The sequence below is a fragment of the Pinus tabuliformis genome, chromosome 7 (genome assembly GCF_031772625.1).
Source record: "Pinus tabuliformis cultivar Carrire ecotype Pingquan chromosome 7, CPIR1, whole genome shotgun sequence".
NCBI lineage: Eukaryota > Viridiplantae > Streptophyta > Pinopsida > Pinales > Pinaceae > Pinus > Pinus tabuliformis.
The window spans coordinates 698,114,957-698,141,546 of NC_142293.1; positions in this window are offsets into that span (position 1 = coordinate 698,114,957).

The window sequence follows — 26,590 nt, forward strand, 5'->3', positions numbered from 1 at the left end:
ACAACTTATGAAAGCATCAGCTGTGGCCAGCCAAGGTCTTCCTAGAATAAGAGGATGTCCTCCTAGATTGTTCTTGGGAGTTAAAATCATAAAATCAACTGGATACTCCCAAGAGTCTAGTGAGACTGGAATGTCTTCCAATACACCATCAGGTTTAATGATTGATCTGTCTGCAAGTTGCAGCAAAGTAGGTGTGAAGAGAAGATTAGGAAGTTTTAACTGATCCATGGTCTGTCTACTCATAATGTTGATAGCGGCTCCTAAGTCAATCAAAGTATTTGGGATTTCAACCCCATTAATATGAGTTTTAACAATAGGGCTACCGGGATCTACATATTTTTGCATGGTAATTTTACCCATCATAATGTCTGCAATTTTTCCAACTAGATGTATCCTTTTTGTGTCTCTGGTTCTTTTTATTGTTTTTTTCAAACTCATCTCCTTTATTGTCTTTGCTAGAATGGGAATCTCCTTAATGGCTGTTAACAAGGGGATCTTGATACAGACATTTTTCAATTCATCTAGAAAGCTATAGTCAGGCAACCAAATCTGCTTCTCTACTCCTTTATCAATTTGCAATCTTTCAGGAAAAGGAGGAATAGCTGAAGATGTAGGTTGCTCTACTAAGGGAGTTGATTCTTTTTCTTTTTCTTTAATGCTTGGGTTTTGAAGGGATACTTCAGAACCTTTATTGGCTTTGAGAGATTCTTCCTCAGAAATGCTTGGTTGTTGAGTACTTGTAGAAGGTTGGTCTAAGATTCTACCTGATCTGAGTTGGACCTCATTGAGAGGGACAACCATATAGGTAGGGAATGGTTGACCTTCCATAAGTGGTTGACCTTCCATCACATAAGCATTTTGAGGATTCCTATTATTGGGGTTTGGTTGAGGTTGAGAGGGAAGTTGATTTGGCCTCTGCTGAGATTGTAACAAGAGTTGAGAATTTTGATTTTGTGGAGGAGGTTGTTGTTGAGGGAATGGTAATGACAATTGTTGACCTTGATTTGGAAGTTGGGGAGCTTGCTGATTCTGAAAGGATTGAGGATATTGATAGAATTGGGCAAATCTCCCATAAGGATTTTGCATTTGCATGCTTTGCAACCATGCTTGGAAAGGGTTTTGTGGTTGTGACCAAGGTTGTTGCCAAGGATTCCAATTTGGTGGGGGCTGGAAATTCATAGAGTTGTTAAACCCTTGATTTTGCTGTCCCTGCCAAGGTTTCCTTGCAACAAAACAAAGAGATTCAAGCGTACTTGGATCTTCTTGAAAGACTGCTTTGAGGCCAGGGATTGAAGGACATTCCTTGGTCTCATGATTTTCTGAGCAAATTACACAGGTTTCCACAACTTGTGCTTCCAAGGGACATTCCCTTAAAGCATGCTTCTTTCTACACTTCGGGCAAAAAATGGTCATAGCCTCGGCTTCTGCCTTTTGTTTATTCTGAATCTTAAGGGTATCAATTTGTTCACTAAGACTCCCTAAGATGTCAGTTTTAAATTCATCTAGCATATTACCGATTTCAGCCCTACTCACTGATCCTGTTGCAGATTTATTTGCCCTAAGGAGAGAAGGATCTCTAGGCCCTTTTTGAGTTTTTGATTTGCCTCTTGAGAGATGGGTACATAGTTCTGCTATATCACTAAGAGGAAGTTGAGAAATATCCCCTTTCCCCATCATGTTTAAGATATCTATCCACTCATCCCTAATGGCTTTTAATAAGAGGGCTTTTAAGGTCTCTTCATCCAAGGTGCTCATTTTTGCTCTTTTTAAATTATATTGAAATCTCTCAAGTAAATCTTCTAAGCTCTCATCTTCTTTTTGCATCATTTTAAAAACCTCATCCTTATGATTAGTAGGCATACAATAGTCCAAATACCTATCCAAAAAGGTTTGTTTCATTTCATCCCAGGTCCTAATGGACTGAGTAAGTAACCCCATGAACCATTTCAAAGCTTGATCCTTTAACGTTGATGGGAACAGTTTGAGTTTCTGAGTATCATCCAGATAGTCATAAGTTCGACACACAACTTCAAATTCAAACAAGAATGTTTCAGGGTCCTCAGTTCTTAATCCATGAAAATTTGGGAGAACAGATGGTGATATGTTTTTCATAGTGGCTCGGGAGTCCTCATCAACAATGGGAAACCCAAATGTGTTATCCCCATCTCTATTTCCTCCAATGGGACCTCTACCTCCTCCATTGTTATTGTTATTTCCTCCTCCTCCTCTACCTCTACCTCCTCCTTCTTCTTCGGCCATGATGATTCTCCTAGGGATTTCAAAATCTTCTGGTTCTTCTACAAGGGGTGAATGAGAAGAGATTTCTCCTTCCTCTTCAGGTGAGTCTATTTCCTCAATTACAATTGGTTGTCTGGTAGGAGAAAGAGAAGAGTCTCTTCCTAGTTCGAACTCAATAGAAGGTATAGGAGAGTCAACTCTTGGTTCTTGAATTTCAGGACTAGGAGTTTCGGTTGGAGATAAGGGAGGTATCTCTTGTCTATCTCTTGAAGCAGATGGACTTGTAAAAATTGAACTTCGAGCTCTAGCTAAAAACCTTCCCCTAGAATCTCTAGCTCTATGCATGTCATTTTTATTTTATCCTCAAGTTAAGTTAAATAGTTCTTTTTCTGATCTTCCAGTTCACTCTAGGTGCAAGAAGAGAGCATACTTAAGAAACTATTAGATTAATAACTTTCTCCTTTCTGATCCTCCAGATCACTTCAAAGTGCAAGAGGAGAGCATACTTAGATAGGTTATTAACTTCTTTTCTTGAAGTTGTTGTTTTTTTTTTTTATATTTTTTTTCTTCTAAGAATATGGCTACTTAATTTCACTTCCCCGGCAACGGCGCCAAAATGTTTAGTCAATTTAGTGTTATCTAAATTGCTAGTATTTATTGTCAACCCGGGGCTCGTAAGCTGATGAAGTGAAGGTGTACTATATGTACTTAAGTATCCTCTTAGAGTTTTTCTTATCGTTGGGGGTGTTGTTGCGGTTTAATTATGTTCCTAGATGGAGTGAGAATTTATAGACAAGTGAGTGATGGTGTGTGTGTAGAGTGAATTCTAAATGAGTGGAAGTGTGTGTTGAGTGATTTCTAACTATTTGCTTGAAAGGAAATGCTTGGAATGAATAAATGAAATTGAAATGACTTGAAATAAACTTGAAAGCAAATGACCACTACCAATGGCACTAGACACCGTTCAAGTTGCTGCTAATAAAAGGAAAAAGAGTCACTTTTAAAACCCAAGAATGAAGATTATCTCTCTCTAACTCAATGCCTCAAAGCACATGTACTGTGTAAAGCACGGAAAGAAAGTAGCTTAAGTGGAATTATAAAAGTGAGAAAAATATGCTTGAAAGACTAATGATAATAATTTGCTATTTCTAATTCTCTACTTCAGCCATATGTACTATGGGAAGCATGATTAGAAAGTAGTGAGGAAATAGTCTAGGAAACACTTTAAAATCAAAACTTTTACTTTAAAGACTAGTGGTAATGATTTACTCTTTCTAACTCAATACTTCAAAGCACATGTACTGTGTAAAGTAAGGAAAGAAAGTAGCTTAAGAACAGTCCAAAAAGCACCCAAACAAGCTGCAAGTTAGTGATATTTTGATCTTAAAAGATAGTAGTTTATGATGAAGATCATTCATGTATGTTAACAGCTCTTTGAGAAATAAGATTAAAAACTAACTATAAAGACAAAGGCAGCACTTGAATTGTCAACTTCAAATACCATTAGCTGTAAAGCAAACACAACACATATAAAAATAAATCCCGGGCTAAAAGAAACCTGCAAAGAAATAACACTGATCAGCTGAAAATAAAGGAAAACAAGTAAATAAAACTATACATGCTTAAGGAAACAAATGAGAAAATAATGAAATGCTGCACATGAAATACTTTACAAAGGCTGAGATGAGCAGGGGCCCTCTGTTCATTCAGCCACAAGAGAACTCAAAGATCTGGAAACTTCAAAACAGTGCTATATTGATTTCTCCATTTGCAAAAAGTTTACAAAACAGAGTGCTGGAATAGCACTAGAAAACAGAGTTCACAAACGCTTCTAAATTCAACACGAGTGCAGCAAAATACAACTAATCAAAAGTTCTTTGAGCGTACGCAGACGCATCAATTTATAGGAATTTCTAAGCTATCCTTTGCGTACAGCTAGTTAACAGAAAAACGATAACAGTCATGCGTATTAAATGGCTCTTTGACACATCACGGTTGCATAAACGAGTTTGGTGGTTCCTGTCATCATGGATAATAAATCCCTGTTGGATTGCGTCCTCTGCCGTCTTTAGAACCTGGACAAATCACCATTGGAGATGACGTGACCAAATAGCTTTCAAACACCGTTAAACCACTTTGAGTTGACCGTGGTTAAACCAGCTTTGACCATGGATGAAAGTGACGTGGATGGTTGGAACAATAGGATAGGAACCTCGACCACACTGATACCTGAGTGCCCATGTGGCCCGTCTAGCAAACTGACACGTGGATCATAGTGTTTAACAAAAAGGCTGCAGGATCTTCAGATAGCTGCGGGATCATCAGATAGCTGCGGGATTCCTGCAAGTAAGTCAAAAACTAAACAAATAGTCATCCATTAGCAAAACTTGCTTGATCATGCTTATTGACACTGAATGTAATGATCTGAGAGGTTTTATGGTGGAAATGAGGCAAAAGTGAAGGAAAGATAAGGAAAAGTGGAGGAAAATGGTAGACAAATAGGTGTAAAATAGAGGTTCTACATACCCCCACTCCGAGGGTATTGCATGTCCTCATGCAATGAAAACACAATTCAGTCCATCTGCTGGGATGCCTCAGCTAGGACATCCAACCTCCTTTTCTTCCTTTGTGTAGAAACATTAACCTTTGGCCTTTTGAACATGCATCTGAATTTCAAATTAATTAAGGCTCTGTTCAGCCTTTTGCATCTCTTCTTCAGTCTGCTGTGTTTCTTCTGCCACATGCTCATGTGAAGATAAGTATTATCTTGGATTGCCTTGGCAATATCAGCTTGCTGCTTCATTTCTTCATTCCTCTGTTTAATGTGACGGTTCAACACTTCAAGTTCATAGATTTCTTGTTTAAGTAAATCTATTTGCTGCTCATGAGGTATAACATTACTTGGGCCAGCAGTGTTTTGCTCTAATGTCTCATAATAGTTGTACACCTCTTGTTGAATTGGGTCAACAATTGGTGACTTCCTTGGACTATATTCATGTTCAATTTCAGTTTCAAACTCCGGCTGAAATGGACTGTCTTCTCTTGGAGGAGTAGCTGCCTCACGTGATGATGGACTATCCTCAAGGTCTGCTTGTGTAGCACCCTTCTCAGGTGTGCTAAGATCAACGAAGAGTGTCCTCGTGGCTTTCCTTTTATTCTGCAATCTACTACTCCTTCTTACAGTGGCAGCACTATGTGTTTCTTTTTGTGCCTTTTCCTTTGGTTTTTGAGCTTTTACTTTCTCAGAGAGGGCAGTTTTCTCATGGAGTTTAGTTATCCTCTGTGCTAAAGGCTGGTTATCTCTTTCTTCACCACTAGAATGCTCTGGGGTCTGGTCAGTTTCTCGGATTATGGATTTCCCCTTATCTTGTTTTTGTTTCTTTTTGTCCTCTCTTTTCTTTTTGGCAGCTTCCTTAGCAAGTTCAGCGAGGGTTTCCGAAATGACCTCTTGAGCACTGTCTTCAGTGGGTTCAATCTCAGGTTCAGGATGATGGACTTCTATTTCTTCTACAGTTTGTCCTTCTAAGACATCAGTCTCAGAGATACTTTCCCTTCTCTTCCTTCTGTTCTTTCTAGGTATAGAAGACTCTCCAGGCTCTGCAAAATGATTCCTTACAAGGAATTTTTCCCATGTGTCTTGTTTTTCTTTTAACTGTTCTTCTATCAATAACTTTACAAGACCATGGTGACAGAGGTAAGCTTCTACATTTCGTGGATTTCGTTGAGCCATGGAACACATTTTCCTAAGACTTTGAAATAGGAAATAAGGAAGGTTTATATCATGTTCTCCTTGAAACTGCAGCATAATTTTACCATGATAGACATACAACACTCCAAATCTCCCTTCACAGGTGAAAAACTTTTGTACTAATAACAATAGAATTTTCCATTCTTCTTTAACATGGGAAATTGGGATGCCTTTGGTAAAAACACTTGTGTCCATACCTGGGTTTTTAAAAATCCGCTTCCATTGTTGATCCTGGACTGCCCGGTTTTTGAACCAACGTTCACCGGTTTGTGGAAGAGAGGTAGCCCTTGCTATGCATCCTTCGCTGACTGTAACTGTTAAATCTCCCACCTTTGCCTGGCTGTCCTTATCCGTAAACGATCTTGCAAAGGCTTTGGTTACTTCCTTATGGTAGCCCTTAAACTTTCTGATACATTGTAACCAATTGGCTTTTTGTAGTGCCTCCTCAACCTGTGGATATGCCTCCAAGAATTTCGAACCTTCCGGTTCAGCCCTCAGAAGCTTTCCCATCGACTCTTCAGCTTTGTTTAAACACAAATTTGATGGTGACCTTACACAGTAACTCCGTAACTTCACACAGTAACTTCTCGGTCTCTGTTCAGACTCTGTGGAACAGAGGGTATACGGTGCATAAACAGTCTTAGACACCGGGAATTCACGGCTTGAATTTAGAGTTAAGCGGTGGAATTAGCGTGGACTCGGTAAAAAAAAGTGACTAACAGTCGTAATACGACTGTATTACAGGTTTACGGCTATACGGCAGAGGGAGAACAGAGGATGGTTTATGGAGGTAATCGTAGTGAGTGAAAACGAAACAAGGGAGATAATGGCGAGGAATAGGGTGTTATGAACATAGAGGGTTTTGAAATGACGAACGGAACGGCTACATTCTCCAATTTCGGATATGGAGTGACACATGGCTGTGGGACGAGAGCTGAGAGACGTAATGCGGTAGGTTACGTCATTAGGGTAGAGGACCTTAATGACCGAAACAGCCATATGTAAGTTCAAAAATCGTGGTTATTATGAGCTGGTAGACGTGGAGGATTCGGAGATTTGTAGTCGCATGGGAAAAAGAAAATGGGTAATCATTACGTTTAGTGGCCAACAAAACATAACCCAGAAAGTTCGCATAATGAAACAACCATAGGTTTAGAGTTTTGAACATACCTCGGATCACATTTGATTTGGCTTCTGATGATTTACTGACCTTTTGTTAACTTTATTGCTAGCACATGATCTTTTCTCCTTGTCTTTGATGATTTTGAACTGTAAATATTTTCTTCAGACAAACTGTGTTTCTTGTGCAGGTACAGAAGGCTGCAGGAAAGCTAATCGGCTGCAGGATTGTCAAATGGCTGCAGAACTGTAGTGAAGTCTTCTAGCTGCATAAAATACTTTAGCTGCCAAAAAAAAACTTTATTAATGAAGTGAAATGGAATGAATGAATGAATGGATGAATGGATGAGTGAAAAACAGTGAGATGGAGTGAAGATGGTAGGATGGAAGAAAATGGTAAAATGAAATAGAAATGAAAGAGGGAGAGATTTTTTTTGGAAAACATGAGGTGTCAGGTGACCCTGATTTTCACCTTATGTTTTCTGCATGAGACTGCCAATCAGAGATTGGTTTTCAGGTTCATACATTTATTCATTTTTCTCTTTTTTTTTCTTTTTTTTTTTTTTTTTTTTTTTTTTTTTTTTTTTTTTATTGAAATTGAAATTGAAAGAAACAGAGATTAGGCTGATGGAGGAGAAGAATTCTTCTCCACCAGCCTCATTTCAGAATCGCCTTGGAATAACTTAACAAACTCCTCTCTTGAGAGTGGCTTGTGATAGACTTTTAACCGGTGGCCATTCACAATAAAGGGAGTTTGAAGTTCATCAATAGTCTTCACTCTAACTGCTCCATTGTTAAAGACTTCATCAATCTCATATGGCCCAAGCCAATGAGTTTGAAATTTTCCTTTGAAGTCTTTAAATTTTGAATCAAACAATAGTGCCCAATCACCCTTTTGAAACTTCTTTTCTTTGATATGTCGATCATGCCATTTGCTTCTTTGGTGCTGAACTAGATCGGTTCTTAGAATTGCATCTTGTCTCATTTCATCTAGTTCATTTAACTGGTCCATTCTGTGCTTCTGGGCTTCTGTTAAGCTCATCCCCAATTGAACTGCTGTCTTGAAGGTCTTGATTTGGAACTCAATGGGGAACAGGACTTCCTTCCCATAAACAAGTTCATAGGGAGAATGTCCTGTAGTGTTCCTCCATGTAGTTCTATAGGCCCATAAGGCTTCAGGAAGCCTTTCTGCCCAATCTCTTCTATGAAGATGAACAGTCTTTGTGATGATGCTTTCAAGAACTTTATTTGTAGATTCTACTTGACCATTCGCTTGCGGATGGTATGGAGTAGATGTTCTATGCTTAATCTTATATTCCTCCATCAGCTTTTCCACCATCCTTGATGTAAACTGGCTTCCCTGATCTGTTACAATTTCTCTTGGGACACCAAAACGAGTGAAAATATCCTTGAAAAGAAATTGAACAACTGAATTTTCAGTAGCAGAAGTTAATGCTATAGCTTCTACCCACTTGGTAACATAATCAGTACAAACCAGTATATATCTATTTTGCTTGGATGGCGGATTAATTGGTCCAACAAAATCTAGAGCCCATTTCTCGAAAGGTTCGATACATACCTGTGGCTGTAGTGGCATTTCATTTGAAAGAGTTGGTCTCCCAGTTCTCTGACAACTGTCACACCTTTTAACATATTGCTTGGCATCCTTAAAGAGAGAAGGCCAATAATATCCTGATGAAAGGATTTTATAGGCAGTCCTCTTATCAGAAAAATGTCCGCCACAAGGTTCGTCATGACATGCTTTAAGGATGTCAGGCATCTCATCCTCTCGTACACATCTTCTGATCATCAAATCTGGCCCTGTTCTGAACAATTCATTAGAAATCCAAGAATAAAGTGAACTATCCTGAATGATTTTCCTTTTCTCATTAGGAAATAAATGTAAAGGTAATTTTCCAGTAACTAAATAATTAGCAATATCAGCATACCAAGGAGTCTTGGTAGTTACTGCAAACAAATACTCATCTGGAAATTTGTCCTCTACCGGAGAGTCCTCATTAGTGTTTTGGATTCTGGACAAGAAGTCAGCTACTGTGTTCTGCTTACCTGGTCGATCTAACACAGTTATGTTGAATTCTTGTAAAAGCAAAAGCCATCTTGTAACTCTACCATTAGTGACTGGTTTGTTCATGAGGTATCTAATGGCAGAGTGATCAGTGTGGACAAAGGTTTCATAGCCGGTTATATAGTGTCTAAACTTGTTTATAGCATGAACAACGGCTAGAAACTCCTTTTCAGTAACAGTATAATTTAACTCAGTAGGAGTCAAATTCTTACTTGTGTAATAAATGGCATAAGGGATCAAATCTTTTTGTCCCAAAACAGCTCCTAAAGCTGTATCTGAAGCATCAGTAGAAATGTGGAAAGGGAGTTTCCAATTTGGACCCCTTAAAATGGGTGCTTCAGATATTCTAGACTTTAAAGCTTCAAAGGCAGATTGACATTCAGGATCCCACTTAAATTCACAATCTTTGGTAAGTAATTTGAAAAGAGGGGATGCTATCTTTGTGAAGTTTTCAATAAATCTTCTGTAATAACCAGTAAACCCAAGAAAACTTCTAACATCTCTTTGGCAATTTGGAACAGGTAACTTAGAGATGACTTCTACTTTAGATCTATCAACTTTGATTCCATCTCCTGAAATATGATGTCCTAAAACAATCCCTTCAGTAAACATCATAAAACACTTTTCATGACTTAAAGAAAGATTTGTTTCCTTACATCTTACCAGTACTTTTTCCAAATTTGCCAAAGCTTCTTCAAATGTATTACCATAGACTGTGAAATCGTCCATGTATACCTCTACACAATCATGAATCAGATCTGAGAAAATTCCTAGTACAGCCCTTTGAAATGTGGCTGGTGCATTGCATAAACCAAAAGGGAGTACTCGATAGGCAAAAGTCCCCCAAGGACAAGTAAAGGTGGTTTTGTCTTGATCTTCAGGTGCTACCTGAATCTGATTGTAACCACTAAAACCATCCAAGAATGAGAAATACTTTTTACCTGCTAAAGTGTCTAATACCTGATCAATAAAAGGTAGAGGAAAATGATCCTTTAAGGTTGCCTTGTTCAATTCTCGATAGTCAATGCAAACTCTCCATTTACCATTCTTTTTGGGCACTATAACCAAGGGAGAAACCCATTGGCTATCTGAAATGGGGTAAATGAAGTTTACCTTGAGCAATTTCTGAAGTTCTTCTTTCACAATTTCCCTAAGATTTGGATTCATCCGTCTTTGTGGCTGCCTAATAGGTCTGCTGTTTTCTTCAATGTAAATATGATGAATACAAGTCTTAGGGTCGATTCCTTTCATGTCGGTATATTCCCATGCAAAGGCAGTGGAATGTTTTTGCAACAGTTTAGTTAATTCTTCTTGTTGTAGTCTTTCCAAGTTTTTGTTAATGTTTAATGTTTTTCCTGGAAAGATTTCAACTGTAGAACTACCAAACTCTTCCATTGAGAAGAGAGACATTTGTCTAGAGGAGAGATATTCAATATCTGCATCTAACTGGAATTGTGAAGAGTCATATTCTAAAGGTGCCTCAAAATTTTCTAATGTATTTAGAATTTGACTGTCCTCACTGATTTCAGAGATGGTTAGAACAGGTTGAAGGGTTTCCTCATCATTAATCCACTCATCTTCTCCTATTTCTGTTATTGCCTTTGCGGGAGGATACAAGTTGAATTTCTTGGTAGAATTACCATCTGATATATACATGTCTCCCGACCTACAACTTATGAAAGCATCAGCTGTGGCCAGCCAAGGTCTTCCTAGAATAAGAGGATGTCCTCCTAGATTGTTCTTGGGAGTTAAAATCATAAAATCAACTGGATACTCCCAAGAGTCTAGTGAGACTGGAATGTCTTCCAATACACCATCAGGTTTAATGATTGATCTGTCTGCAAGTTGCAGCAAAGTAGGTGTGAAGAGAAGATTAGGAAGTTTTAACTGATCCATGGTCTGTCTACTCATAATGTTGATAGCGGCTCCTAAGTCAATCAAAGTATTTGGGATTTCAACCCCATTAATATGAGTTTTAACAATAGGGCTACCGGGATCTACATATTTTTGCATGGTAATTTTACCCATCATAATGTCTGCAATTTTTCCAACTAGATGTATCCTTTTTGTGTCTCTGGTTCTTTTTATTGTTTTTTTCAAACTCATCTCCTTTATTGTCTTTGCTAGAATGGGAATCTCCTTAATGGCTGTTAACAAGGGGATCTTGATACAGACATTTTTCAATTCATCTAGAAAGCTATAGTCAGGCAACCAAATCTGCTTCTCTACTCCTTTATCAATTTGCAATCTTTCAGGAAAAGGAGGAATAGCTGAAGATGTAGGTTGCTCTACTAAGGGAGTTGATTCTTTTTCTTTTTCTTTAATGCTTGGGTTTTGAAGGGATACTTCAGAACCTTTATTGGCTTTGAGAGATTCTTCCTCAGAAATGCTTGGTTGTTGAGTACTTGTAGAAGGTTGGTCTAAGATTCTACCTGATCTGAGTTGGACCTCATTGAGAGGGACAACCATATAGGTAGGGAATGGTTGACCTTCCATAAGTGGTTGACCTTCCATCACATAAGCATTTTGAGGATTCCTATTATTGGGGTTTGGTTGAGGTTGAGAGGGAAGTTGATTTGGCCTCTGCTGAGATTGTAACAAGAGTTGAGAATTTTGATTTTGTGGAGGAGGTTGTTGTTGAGGGAATGGTAATGACAATTGTTGACCTTGATTTGGAAGTTGGGGAGCTTGCTGGTTCTGAAAGGATTGAGGATATTGATAGAATTGGGCAAATCTCCCATAAGGATTTTGCATTTGCATGCTTTGCAACCATGCTTGGAAAGGGTTTTGTGGTTGTGACCAAGGTTGTTGCCAAGGATTCCAATTTGGTGGGGGCTGGAAATTCATAGAGTTGTTAAACCCTTGATTTTGCTGCCCCTGCCAAGGTTTCCTTGCAACAAAACAAAGAGATTCAAGCGTACTTGGATCTTCTTGAAAGACTGCTTTGAGGCCAGGGATTGAAGGACATTCCTTGGTCTCATGAGTTTCTGAGCAAATTACACAGGTTTCCACAACTTGTGCTTCCAAGGGACATTCCCTTAAAGCATGCTTCTTTCTACACTTCGGGCAAAAAATGGTCATAGCCTCGGCTTCTGCCTTTTGTTTATTCTGAATCTTAAGGGTATCAATTTGTTCACTAAGACTCCCTAAGATGTCAGTTTTAAATTCATCTAGCATATTACCGATTTCAGCCCTACTCACTGATCCTGTTGCAGATTTATTTGCCCTAAGGAGAGAAGGATCTCTAGGCCCTTTTTGAGTTTTTGATTTGCCTCTTGAGAGATGGGTACATAGTTCTGCTATATCACTAAGAGGAAGTTGAGAAATATCCCCTTTCCCCATCATGTTTAAGATATCTATCCACTCATCCCTAATGGCTTTTAATAAGAGGGCTTTTAAGGTCTCTTCATCCAAGGTGCTCATTTTTGCTCTTTTTAAATTATATTGAAATCTCTCAAGTAAATCTTCTAAGCTCTCATCTTCTTTTTGCATCATTTTAAAAACCTCATCCTTATGATTAGTAGGCATACAATAGTCCAAATACCTATCCAAAAAGGTTTGTTTCATTTCATCCCAGGTCCTAATGGACTGAGTAAGTAACCCCATGAACCATTTCAAAGCTTGATCCTTTAACGTTGATGGGAACAGTTTGAGTTTCTGAGTATCATCCAGATAGTCATAAGTTCGACACACAACTTCAAATTCAAACAAGAATGTTTCAGGGTCCTCAGTTCTTAATCCATGAAAATTTGGGAGAACAGATGGTGATATGTTTTTCATAGTGGCTCGGGAGTCCTCATCAACAATGGGAAACCCAAATGTGTTATCCCCATCTCTATTTCCTCCAATGGGACCTCTACCTCCTCCATTGTTATTGTTATTTCCTCCTCCTCCTCTACCTCTACCTCCTCCTTCTTCTTCTGCCATGATGATTCTCCTAGGGATTTCAAAATCTTCTGGTTCTTCTACAAGGGGTGAATGAGAAGAGATTTCTCCTTCCTCTTCAGGTGAGTCTATTTCCTCAATTACAATTGGTTGTCTGGTAGGAGAAAGAGAAGAGTCTCTTCCTAGTTCAAACTCAATAGAAGGTATAGGAGAGTCAACTCTTGGTTCTTGAATTTCAGGACTAGGAGTTTCGGTTGGAGATAAGGGAGGTATCTCTTGTCTATCTCTTGAAGCAGATGGACTTGTAAAAATTGAACTTCGAGCTCTAGCTAAAAACCTTCCCCTAGAATCTCTAGCTCTATGCATGTCATTTTTATTTTATCCTCAAGTTAAGTTAAATAGTTCTTTTTCTGATCTTCCAGTTCACTCTAGGTGCAAGAAGAGAGCATACTTAAGAAACTATTAGATTAATAACTTTCTCCTTTCTGATCCTCCAGATCACTTCAAAGTGCAAGAGGAGAGCATACTTAGATAGGTTATTAACTTCTTTTCTTGAAGTTGTTGTTTTTTTTTTTTATTTTTTTTCTTCTAAGAATATGGCTACTTAATTTCACTTCCCCGGCAACGGCGCCAAAATGTTTAGTCAATTTAGTGTTATCTAAATTGCTAGTATTTATTGTCAACCCGGGGCTCGTAAGCTGATGAAGTGAAGGTGTACTATATGTACTTAAGTATCCTCTTAGAGTTTTTCTTATCGTTGGGGGTGTTGTTGCGGTTTAATTATGTTCCTAGATGGAATGAGAATTTATAAACAAGTGAGTGATGGTGTGTGTGTAGAGTGAATTCTAAATGAGTGGAAGTGTGTGTTGAGTGATTTCTAACTATTTGCTTGAAAGGAAATGCTTGGAATGAATAAATGAAATTGAAATGACTTGAAATAAACTTGAAAGCAAATGACCACTACCAATGGCACTAGACACCGTTCAAGTTGCTGCTAATAAAAGGAAAAAGAGTCACTTTTAAAACCCAAGAATGAAGATTATCTCTCTCTAACTCAATGCCTCAAAGCACATGTACTGTGTAAAGCACGGAAAGAAAGTAGCTTAAGTGGAATTATAAAAGTGAGAAAAATATGCTTGAAAGACTAATGATAATAATTTGCTATTTCTAATTCTCTACTTCAGCCATATGTACTATGGGAAGCATGATTAGAAAGTAGTGAGGAAATAGTCTAGGAAACACTTTAAAATCAAAACTTTTACTTTAAAGACTAGTGGTAATGATTTACTCTTTCTAACTCAATACTTCAAAGCACATGTACTGTGTAAAGTAAGGAAAGAAAGTAGCTTAAGAACAGTCCAAAAAGCACCCAAACAAGCTGCAAGTTAGTGATATTTTGATCTTAAAAGATAGTAGTTTATGATGAAGATCATTCATGTATGTTAACAGCTCTTTGAGAAATAAGATTAAAAACTAACTATAAAGACAAAGGCAGCACTTGAATTGTCAACTTCAAATACCATTAGCTGTAAAGCAAACACAACACATATAAAAATAAATCCCGGGCTAAAAGAAACCTGCAAAGAAATAACACTGATCAGCTGAAAATAAAGGAAAACAAGTAAATAAAACTATACATGCTTAAGGAAACAAATGAGAAAATAATGAAATGCTGCACATGAAATACTTTACAAAGGCTGAGATGAGCAGGGGCCCTCTGTTCATTCAGCCACAAGAGAACTCAAAGATCTGGAAACTTCAAAACAGTGCTATATTGATTTCTCCATTTGCAAAAAGTTTACAAAACAGAGTGCTGGAATAGCACTAGAAAACAGAGTTCACAAACGCTTCTAAATTCAACACGAGTGCAGCAAAATACAACTAATCAAAAGTTCTTTGAGCGTACGCAGACGCATCAATTTATAGGAATTTCTAAGCTATCCTTTGCGTACAGCTAGTTAACAGAAAAACGATAACAGTCATGCGTATTAAATGGCTCTTTGACACATCACGGTTGCATAAACGAGTTTGGTGGTTCCTGTCACATGGATAATAAATCCCTGTTGGATTGCGTCCTCTGCCGTCTTTAGAACTTGGACAAATCACCATTGGAGATGACGTGACCAAACAGCTCTCAAACACCGTTTAAACCACTTTGAGTTGACCGTGGTTAAACCAGCTTTGACCATGGATGAAAGTGACGTGGATGGTTGGAACAATAGGATAGGAACCTCGAGCACACTGATACCTGAGTGCCCATGTGGCCCGTCTAGCAAACTGACACGTGGATCATAGTGTTTAACAAAAAGGCTGCAGGATCTTCAGATAGCTGCGGGATCATCAGATAGCTGCGGGATTCCTGCAAGTAAGTCAAAAACTAAACAAATAGTCATCCATTAGCAAAACTTGCTTGATCATGCTTATTGACACTGAATGTAATGATCTGAGAGGTTTTATGGTGAAAATGAGGCAAAAGTGAAGGAAAGATAAGGAAAAGTGGAGGAAAATGGTAGACAAATAGGTGTAAAATAGAGGTTCTACATACCCCCACTCCGAGGGTATTGCATGTCCTCATGCAATGAAAACACAATTCAGTCCATCTGCTGGGATGCCTCAGCTAGGACATCCAACCTCCTTTTCTTCCTTTGTGTAGAAACATTAACCTTTGGCCTTTGAACATGCATCTGAATTTCAAATTAATTAAGGCTCTGTTCAGCCTTTTGCATCTCTTCTTGAGTCTGCTGTGTTTCTTCTGCCACATGCTCATGTGAAGATAAGTATTATCTTGGATTGCCTTGGCAATATCAGCTTGCTGCTTCATTTCTTCATTCCTCTGTTTAATGTGACGGTTCAACACTTCAAGTTCATAGATTTCTTGTTTAAGTAAATCTATTTGCTGCTCATGAGGTATAACATTACTTGGGCCAGCAGTGTTTTGCTCTAATGTCTCATAATAGTTGTACACCTCTTGTTGAATTGGGTCAACAATTGGTGACTTCCTTGGACTATATTCATGTTCAATTTCAGTTTCAAACTCCGGCTGAAATGGACTGTCTTCTCTTGGAGGAGTAGCTGCCTCACGTGATGATGGACTATCCTCAAGGTCTGCTTGTGTAGCACCCTTCTCAGGTGTGCTAAGATCAACGAAGAGTGTCCTCGTGGCTTTCCTTTTATTCTGCAATCTACTACTCCTTCTTACAGTGGCAGCACTATGTGTTTCTTTTTGTGCCTTTTCCTTTGGTTTTTGAGCTTTTACTTTCTCAGAGAGGGCAGTTTTCTCATGGAGTTTAGTTATCCTCTGTGCTAAAGGCTGGTTATCTCTTTCTTCACCACTAGAATGCTCTGGGGTCTGGTCAGTTTCTCGGATTATGGATTTCCCCTTATCTTGTTTTTGTTTCTTTTTGTCCTCTCTTTTCTTTTTGGCAGCTTCCTTAGCAAGTTCAGCGAGGGTTTCCGAAATGACCTCTTGAGCACTGTCTTCAGTGGGTTCAATCTCAGGTTCAGGATGATGGACTTCTATTTCTTCTACAGTTTGTCCTTCTAAGACATCAGTCTCAGAGATACTTTCCCTTCTCTTCCTTCTGTTCTTTCTAGGTATAGAAGACTCTCCAGGCTCTGCAAAATGATTCCTTACAAGGAATTTTTCCCATGTGTCTTGTTTTTCTTTTAACTGTTCTTCTATCAATAACTTTACAAGACCATGGTGACAGAGGTAAGCTTCTACATTTCGTGGATTTCGTTGAGCCATGGAACACATTTTCCTAAGGCTTTGAAATAGGAAATAAGGAAGGTTTATATCATGTTCTCCTTGAAACTGCAGCATAATTTTACCATGATAGACATACAACACTCCAAATCTCCCTTCACAGGTGAAAAACTTTTGTACTAATAACAATAGAATTTTCCATTCTTCTTTAACATGGGAAATTGGGATGCCTTTGGTAAAAACACTTGTGTCCATACCTGGGTTTTTAAAAATCCGCTTCCATTGTTGATCCTGGACTGCCCGGTTTTTGAACCAACGTTCACCGGTTTGTGGAAGAGAGGTAGCCCTTGCTATGCATCCTTCGCTGACTGTAACTGTTAAATCTCCCACCTTTGCCTGGCTGTCCTTATCCGTAAACGATCTTGCAAAGGCTTTGGTTACTTCCTTATGGTAGCCCTTAAACTTTCTGATACATTGTAACCAATTGGCTTTTTGTAGTGCCTCCTCAACCTGTGGATATGCCTCCAAGAATTTCGAACCTTCCGGTTCAGCCCTCAGAAGCTTTCCCATCGACTCTTCAGCTTTGTTTAAACACAAATTTGATGGTGACCTTACACAGTAACTCCGTAACTTCACACAGTAACTTCTCGGTCTCTGTTCAGACTCTGTGGAACAGAGGGTATACGGTGCATAAACAGTCTTAGACACCGGGAATTCACGGCTTGAATTTAGAGTTAAGCGGTGGAATTAGCGTGGACACGGTAAAAAAAGTGACTAACAGTCGTAATACGACTGTATTACAGGTTTACGGCTATACGGCAGAGGGAAAACAGAGGATGGTTTATGGAGGTAATCGTAGTGAGTGAAAACGAAACAAGGGAGATAATGGCGAGGAATAGGGTGTTATGAACATAGAGGGTTTTGAAATGACGAACGGAACGGCTACATTCTCCAATTTCGGATATGGAGTGACACATGGCTGTGGGACGAGAGCTGAGAGACGTAATGCGGTAGGTTACGTCATTAGGGTAGAGGACCTTAATGACCGAAACAGCCATATGTAATTTCAAAAATCGTGGTTATTATGAGCTGGTAGACGTGGAGGATTCGGAGATTTGTAGTCGCATGGGAAAAAGAAAATGGGTAATCATTACGTTTAGTGGCCAACAAAACATAACCCAGAAAGTTCGCATAATGAAACAACCATAGGTTTAGAGTTTTGAACATACCTCGGATCACATTTGATTTGGCTTCTGATGATTTACTGACCTTTTGTTAACTTTATTGCTAGCACATGATCTTTTCTCCTTGTCTTTGATGATTTTGAACTGTAAATATTTTCTTCAGACAAACTGTGTTTCTTGTGCAGGTACAGAAGGCTGCAGGAAAGCTAATCGGCTGCAGGATTGTCAAATGGCTGCAGAAGCTGTAATGAAGTCTTCTAGCTGCATAAAATACTTTAGTTGCCTAAAAAAAACTTTATTAATGAAGTGAAATGGAATGAATGAATGAATGGATGAATGGATGAGTGAAAAACAGTGAGATGGAGTGAAGATGGTAGGATGGAAGAAAATGGTAAAATGAAATAGAAATGAAAGAGGGAGAGATTTTTTTTTGGAAAACATGAGGTGTCAGGTGACCCTGATTTTCACCTTATGTTTTCTGCATGAGACTGCCAATCAGAGATTGGTTTTCAGGTTCATACATTTATTCATTTTTCTCTTTTTTTTTCTTTTTTTTTTTTTTTTTTTTTTTTTTTTTTTATTGAAATTGAAATTGAAAGAAACAGAGATTAGGCTGATGGAGGAGAAGAATTCTTCTCCACCAGCCTCATTTCAGAATCGCCTTGGAATAACTTAACAAACTCCTCTCTTGAGAGTGGCTTGTGATAGACTTTTAACCGGTGGCCATTCACAATAAAGGGAGTTTGAAGTTCATCAATAGTCTTCACTCTAACTGCTCCATTGTTAAAGACTTCATCAATCTCATATGGCCCAAGCCAATGAGTTTGAAATTTTCCTTTGAAGTCTTTAAATTTTGAATCAAACAATAGTGCCCAATCACCCTTTTGAAACTTCTTTTCTTTGATATGTCGATCATGCCATTTGCTTCTTTGGTGCTGAACTAGATCGGTTCTTAGAATTGCATCTTGTCTCATTTCATCTAGTTCATTTAACTGGTCCATTCTGTGCTTCTGGGCTTCTGTTAAGCTCATCCCCAATTGAACTGCTGTCTTGAAGGTCTTGATTTGGAACTCAATGGGGAACAGGACTTCCTTCCCATAAACAAGTTCATAGGGAGAATGTCCTGTAGTGTTCCTCCATGTAGTTCTATAGGCCCATAAGGCTTCAGGAAGCCTTTCTGCCCAATCTCTTCTATGAAGATGAACAGTCTTTGTGATGATGCTTTCAAGAACTTTATTTGTAGATTCTACTTGACCATTCGCTTGCGGATGGTATGGAGTAGATGTTCTATGCTTAATCTTATATTCCTCCATCAGCTTTTCCACCATCCTTGATGTAAACTGGCTTCCCTGATCTGTTACAATTTCTCTTGGGACACCAAAACGAGTGAAAATATCCTTGAAAAGAAATTGAACAACTGAATTTTCAGTAGCAGAAGTTAATGCTATAGCTTCTACCCACTTGGTAACATAATCAGTACAAACCATATATATCTATTTTGCTTGGATGGCGGATTAATTGGTCCAACAAAATCTAGAGCCCATTTCTCGAAAGGTTCGATACATACCTGTGGCTGTAGTGGCATTTCATTTGAAAGAGTTGGTCTCCCAGTTCTCTGACAACTGTCACACCTTTTAACATATTGCTTGGCATCCTTAAAGAGAGAAGGCCAATAATATCCTGATGAAAGGATTTTATAGGCAGTCCTCTTATCAGAAAAATGTCCGCCACAAGGTTCGTCATGACATGCTTTAAGGATGTCAGGCATCTCATCCTCTCGTACACATCTTCTGATCATCAAATCTGGCCCTGTTCTGAACAATTCATTAGAAATCCAAGAATAAAGTGAACTATCCTGAATGATTTTCCTTTTCTCATTAGGAAATAAATGTAAAGGTAATTTTCCAGTAACTAAATAATTAGCAATATCAGCATACCAAGGAGTCTTGGTAGTTACTGCAAACAAATACTCATCTGGAAATTTGTCCTCTACCGGAGAGTCCTCATTAGTGTTTTGGATTCTGGACAAGAAGTCAGCTACTGTGTTCTGCTTACCTGGTCGATCTAACACAGTTATGTTGAATTCTTGTAAAAGCAAAAGCCATCTTGTAACTCTACCATTAGTGACTGGTTTGTTCATGAGGTATCTAATGGCAGAGTGATCAGTGTGGACAAAGGTTTCATAGCCGGTTATATAGTGTCTAAACTTGTTTATAGCATGAACAACGGCTAGAAACTCCTTTTCAGTAACAGTATAATTTAACTCAGTAGGAGTCAAATTCTTACTTGTGTAATAAATGGCATAAGGGATCAAATCTTTTTGTCCCAAAACAGCTCCTAAAGCTGTATCTGAAGCATCAGTAGAAATGTGGAAAGGGAGTTTCCAATTTGGACCCCTTAAAATGGGTGCTTCAGATATTCTAGACTTTAAAGCTTCAAAGGCAGATTGACATTCAGGATCCCACTTAAATTCACAATCTTTGGTAAGTAATTTGAAAAGAGGGGATGCTATCTTTGTGAAGTTTTCAATAAATCTTCTGTAATAACCAGTAAACCCAAGAAAACTTCTAACATCTCTTTGGCAATTTGGAACAGGTAACTTAGAGATGACTTCTACTTTAGATCTATCAACTTTGATTCCATCTCCTGAAATATGATGTCCTAAAACAATCCCTTCAGTAAACATCATAAAACACTTTTCATGACTTAAAGAAAGATTTGTTTCCTTACATCTTACCAGTACTTTTTCCAAATTTGCCAAAGCTTCTTCAAATGTATTACCATAGACTGTGAAATCGTCCATGTATACCTCTACACAATCATGAATCAGATCTGAGAAAATTCCTAGTACAGCCCTTTGAAATGTGGCTGGTGCATTGCATAAACCAAAAGGGAGTACTCGATAGGCAAAAGTCCCCCAAGGACAAGTAAAGGTGGTTTTGTCTTGATCTTCAGGTGCTACCTGAATCTGATTGTAACCACTAAAACCATCCAAGAATGAGAAATACTTTTTACCTGCTAAAGTGTCTAATACCTGATCAATAAAAGGTAGAGGAAAATGATCCTTTAAGGTTGCCTTGTTCAATTCTCGATAGTCAATGCAAACTCTCCATTACCATTCTTTTTGGGCACTATAACCAAGGGAGAAACCCATTGGCTATCTGAAATGGGGTAAATGAAGTTTACCTTGAGCAATTTCTGAAGTTCTTCTTTCACAATTTCCCTAAGATTTGGATTCATCCGTCTTTGTGGCTGCCTAATAGGTCTGCTGTTTTCTTCAATGTAAATATGATGAATACAAGTCTTAGGGTCGATTCCTTTCATGTCGGTATATTCCCATGCAAAGGCAGTGGAATGTTTTTGCAACAGTTTAGTTAATTCTTCTTGTTGTAGTCTTTCCAAGTTTTTGTTAATGTTTAATGTTTTTCCTGGAAAGATTTCAACTGTAGAACTACCAAACTCTTCCATTGAGAAGAGAGACATTTGTCTAGAGGAGAGATATTCAATATCTGCATCTAACTGGAATTGTGAAGAGTCATATTCTAAAGGTGCCTCAAAATTTTCTAATGTATTTAGAATTTGACTGTCCTCACTGATTTCAGAGATGGTTAGAACAGGTTGAAGGGTTTCCTCATCATTAATCCACTCGTCTTCTCCTATTTCTGTTATTGCCTTTGCGGGAGGATACAAGTTGAATTTCTTGGTAGAATTACCATCTGATATATACATGTCTCCCGACCTACAACTTATGAAAGCATCAGCTGTGGCCAGCCAAGGTCTTCCTAGAATAAGAGGATGTCCTCCTAGATTGTTCTTGGGAGTTAAAATCATAAAATCAACTGGATACTCCCAAGAGTCTAGTGAGACTGGAATGTCTTCCAATACACCATCAGGTTTAATGATTGATCTGTCTGCAAGTTGCAGCAAAGTAGGTGTGAAGAGAAGATTAGGAAGTTTTAACTGATCCATGGTCTGTCTACTCATAATGTTGATAGCGGCTCCTAAGTCAATCAAAGTATTTGGGATTTCAACCCCATTAATATGAGTTTTAACAATAGGGCTACCGGGATCTACATATTTTTGCATGGTAATTTTACCCATCATAATGTCTGCAATTTTTCCAACTAGATGTATCCTTTTTGTGTCTCTGGTTCTTTTTATTGTTTTTTTCAAACTCATCTCCTTTATTGTCTTTGCTAGAATGGGAATCTCCTTAATGGCTGTTAACAAGGGGATCTTGATACAGACATTTTTCAATTCATCTAGAAAGCTATAGTCAGGCAACCAAATCTGCTTCTCTACTCCTTTATCAATTTGCAATCTTTCAGGAAAAGGAGGAATAGCTGAAGATGTAGGTTGCTCTACTAAGGGAGTTGATTCTTTTTCTTTTTCTTTAATGCTTGGGTTTTGAAGGGATACTTCAGAACCTTTATTGGCTTTGAGAGATTCTTCCTCAGAAATGCTTGGTTGTTGAGTACTTGTAGAAGGTTGGTCTAAGATTCTACCTGATCTGAGTTGGACCTCATTGAGAGGGACAACCATATAGGTAGGGAATGGTTGACCTTCCATAAGTGGTTGACCTTCCATCACATAAGCATTTTGAGGATTCCTATTATTGGGGTTTGGTTGAGGTTGAGAGGGAAGTTGATTTGGCCTCTGCTGAGATTGTAACAAGAGTTGAGAATTTTGATTTTGTGGAGGAGGTTGTTGTTGAGGGAATGGTAATGACAATTGTTGACCTTGATTTGGAAGTTGGGGAGCTTGCTGATTCTGAAAGGATTGAGGATATTGATAGAATTGGGCAAATCTCCCATAAGGATTTTGCATTTGCATGCTTTGCAACCATGCTTGGAAAGGGTTTTGTGGTTGTGACCAAGGTTGTTGCCAAGGATTCCAATTTGGTGGGGGGCTGGAAATTCATATAGAGTTGTTAACCCTTGATTTTGCTGCCCCTGCCAAGGTTTCCTTGCAACAAAACAAAGAGATTCAAGCGTACTTGGATCTTCTTGAAAGACTGCTTTGAGGCCAGGGATTGAAGGACATTCCTTGGTCTCATGAGTTTCTGAGCAAATTACACAGGTTTCCACAACTTGTGCTTCCAAGGGACATTCCCTTAAAGCATGCTTCTTTCTACACTTCGGGCAAAAAATGGTCATAGCCTCGGCTTCTGCCTTTTGTTTATTCTGAATCTTAAGGGTATCAATTTGTTCACTAAGACTCCCTAAGATGTCAGTTTTAAATTCATCTAGCATATTACCGATTTCAGCCCTACTCACTGATCCTGTTGCAGATTTATTTGCCCTAAGGAGAGAAGGATCTCTAGGCCCTTTTTGAGTTTTTGATTTGCCTCTTGAGAGATGGGTACATAGTTCTGCTATATCACTGAGAGGAAGTTGAGAATATCCCCTTTCCCCATCATGTTTAAGATATCTATCCACTCATCCCTAATGGCTTTTAATAAGAGGGCTTTTAAGGTCTCTTCATCCAAGGTGCTCATTTTTGCTCTTTTTAAATTATATTGAAATCTCTCAAGTAAATCTTCTAAGCTCTCATCTTCTTTTTGCATCATTTTAAAAACCTCATCCTTATGATTAGTAGGCATACAATAGTCCAAATACCTATCCAAAAAGGTTTGTTTCATTTCATCCCAGGTCCTAATGGACTGAGTAAGTAACCCCATGAACCATTTCAAAGCTTGATCCTTTAACGTTGATGGGAACAGTTTGAGTTTCTGAGTATCATCCAGATAGTCATAAGTTCGACACACAACTTCAAATTCAAACAAGAATGTTTCAGGGTCCTCAGTTCTTAATCCATGAAAATTTGGGAGAACAGATGGTGATATGTTTTTCATAGTGGCTCGGGAGTCCTCATCAACAATGGGAAACCCAAATGTGTTATCCCCATCTCTATTTCCTCCAATGGGACCTCTACCTCCTCCATTGTTATTGTTATTTCCTCCTCCTCCTCTACCCTCTACCTCCTCCTTCTTCTTCTGCCATGATGATTCTCCTAGGGATTTCAAAATCTTCTGGTTCTTCTACAAAGGGTGAATGAGAAGAGATTTCTCCTTCCTCTTCAGTGAGTCTATTTCCTCAATTACAATTGGTTGTCTGGTAGGAGAAAGAGAGAGTCTCTTCCTAGTTCAAACTCAATAGAAGGTATAGGAGAGTCAACTCTTGGTTCTTGAATTTCAGGACTAGGAGTTTCGGTTGGAGATAAGGGAGGTATCTCTTGTCTATCTCTTGAAGCAGATGGACTTGTAAAAATTGAACTTCGAGCTCTAGCTAAAAACCTTCCCCTAGAATCTCTAGCTCTATGCATGTCATTTTTATTTTATCCTCAAGTCAAGTTAAATAGTTCTTTTTCTGATCTTCCAGTTCACTCTAGGTGCAAGAAGAGAGCATACTAAGAAACTATTAGATTAATAACTTTCTCCTTTCTGATCCTCCAGATCACTTCAAAGTGCAAGAGAGAGAGCATACTTAGATAGGTTATTAACTTCTTTTCTTGAAGTTGTTGTTTTTTTTTTTTATATTTTTTTTCTTCTAAGAATATGGCTACTTAATTTCACTTCCCGGCAACGGCGCCAAAATGTTTAGTCAATTTAGTGTTATCTAAATTGCTAGTATTTATTGTCAACCGGGGCTCGTAAGCTGATGAAGTGAAGGTGTACTATATGTACTTAAGTATCCTCTTAGAGTTTTTCTTATCGTTGGGGGTGTTGTTGCGGTTAATTATGTTCCTAGATGGAGTGAGAATTTATAAACAAGTGAGTGATGGTGTGTGTGTAGAGTGAATTCTAAATGAGTGGAAGTGTGTGTTGAGTGATTTCTAACTATTTGCTTGAAAGGAAATGCTTGGAATGAATAAATGAAATTGAAATGACTTGAAATAAACTTGAAAGCAAATGACCACTACCAATGGCACTAGACACCGTTCAAGTTGCTGCTAATAAAAGGAAAAAGAGTCACTTTTAAAACCCAAGAATAAAGATTATCTCTCTCTAACTCGATGCCTCAAAGCACATGTACTGTGTAAAGCACGGAAAGAAAGTAGCTTAAGTGGAATTATAAAAGTGAGAAAAATATGCTTGAAAGACTAATGATAATAATTTGCTATTTCTAATTCTCTACTTCAGCCATATGTACTATGGAAAGCATGATTAGAAAGTAGTGAGGAAATAGTCTAGGAAACACTTTAAAATCAAAACTTTTACTTTAAAGACTAGTGGTAATGATTTACTCTTTCTAACTCAATACTTCAAAGCACATGTACTGTGTAAAGTAAGGAAAGAAAGTAGCTTAAGAACAGTCCAAAAAGCACCCAAACAAGCTGCAAGTTAGTGATATTTTGATCTTAAAAGATAGTAGTTTATGATGAAGATCATTCATGTATGTTAACAGCTCTTTGAGAAATAAGATTAAAAACTAACTATAAAGACAAAGGCAGCACTTGAATTGTCAACTTCAAATACCATTAGCTGTAAAGCAAACACAACACATATAAAAATAAATCCCGGGCTAAAAAGAAACCTGCAAAGAAATAACACTGATCAGCTGAAAATAAAGGAAAACAAGTAAATAAAACTATACATGCTTAAGGAAACAAATGAGAAAATAATGAAATGCTGCACATGAAATACTTTACAAAGGCTGAGATGAGCAGGGGCCCTCTGTTCATTCAGCCACAAGAGAACTCAAAGATCTGGAAACTTCAAAACAGTGCTATATTGATTTTCTCCATTTGCAAAAAGTTTACAAAACAGAGTGCTGGAATAGCACTAGAAAACAGAGTTCACAAACGCTTCTAAATTCAACACGAGTGCAGCAAAATACAACTAATCAAAAGTTCTTTGAGCGTACGCAGACGCATCAATTTATAGGAATTTCTAAGCTATCCTTTGCGTACAGCTAGTTAACAGAAAAACAATAACAGTCATGCGTATTAAATGGCTCTTTGACACATCACGGTTGCATAAACGAGTTTGTGGTTCTCCTGTCATCATGGATAATAAATCCCTGATGGTTGTTCGTCTGCGTCTTTAGAACCTGGACAATCACCATAATTGGAGTGACGTGACCAAACAGCTTTCAAACACCGTTAAACCACTTTGAGTTGACCGTGGTTAAACCAGCTTTGACCATGGATGAAAGTGACGTGGATGGTTGGAACAATAGGACAGGAACCTCGACCACACTGATACCTGAGTGCCCATGTGGCCCTCTAGCAAACTGACACGTGGATCATAGTGTTTAACAAAAAGGCTGCAGGATCTTCAGATAGCTGCGGGATCATCAGATAGCTGCGGGATTCCTGCAAGTAAGTCAAAAACTAAACAAATAGTCATCCATTAGCAAAACTTGCTTGATCATGCTTATTGACACTGAATGTAATGATCTGAGAGGTTTTATGGTGGAAATGAGGCAAAAGTGAAGGAAAGATAAGGAAAAGTGGAGGAAAATGGTAGACAAATAGGTGTAAAATAGAGGTTCTACATACCCCCACTCCGAGGGTATTGCATGTCCTCATGCAATGAAAACACAATTTCAGTCCATTGCTGGGATCCTCAGCGGCAATCATCCAAAACTCCTTTTCTTCCTTTGTGTAGAAACATTACCTTT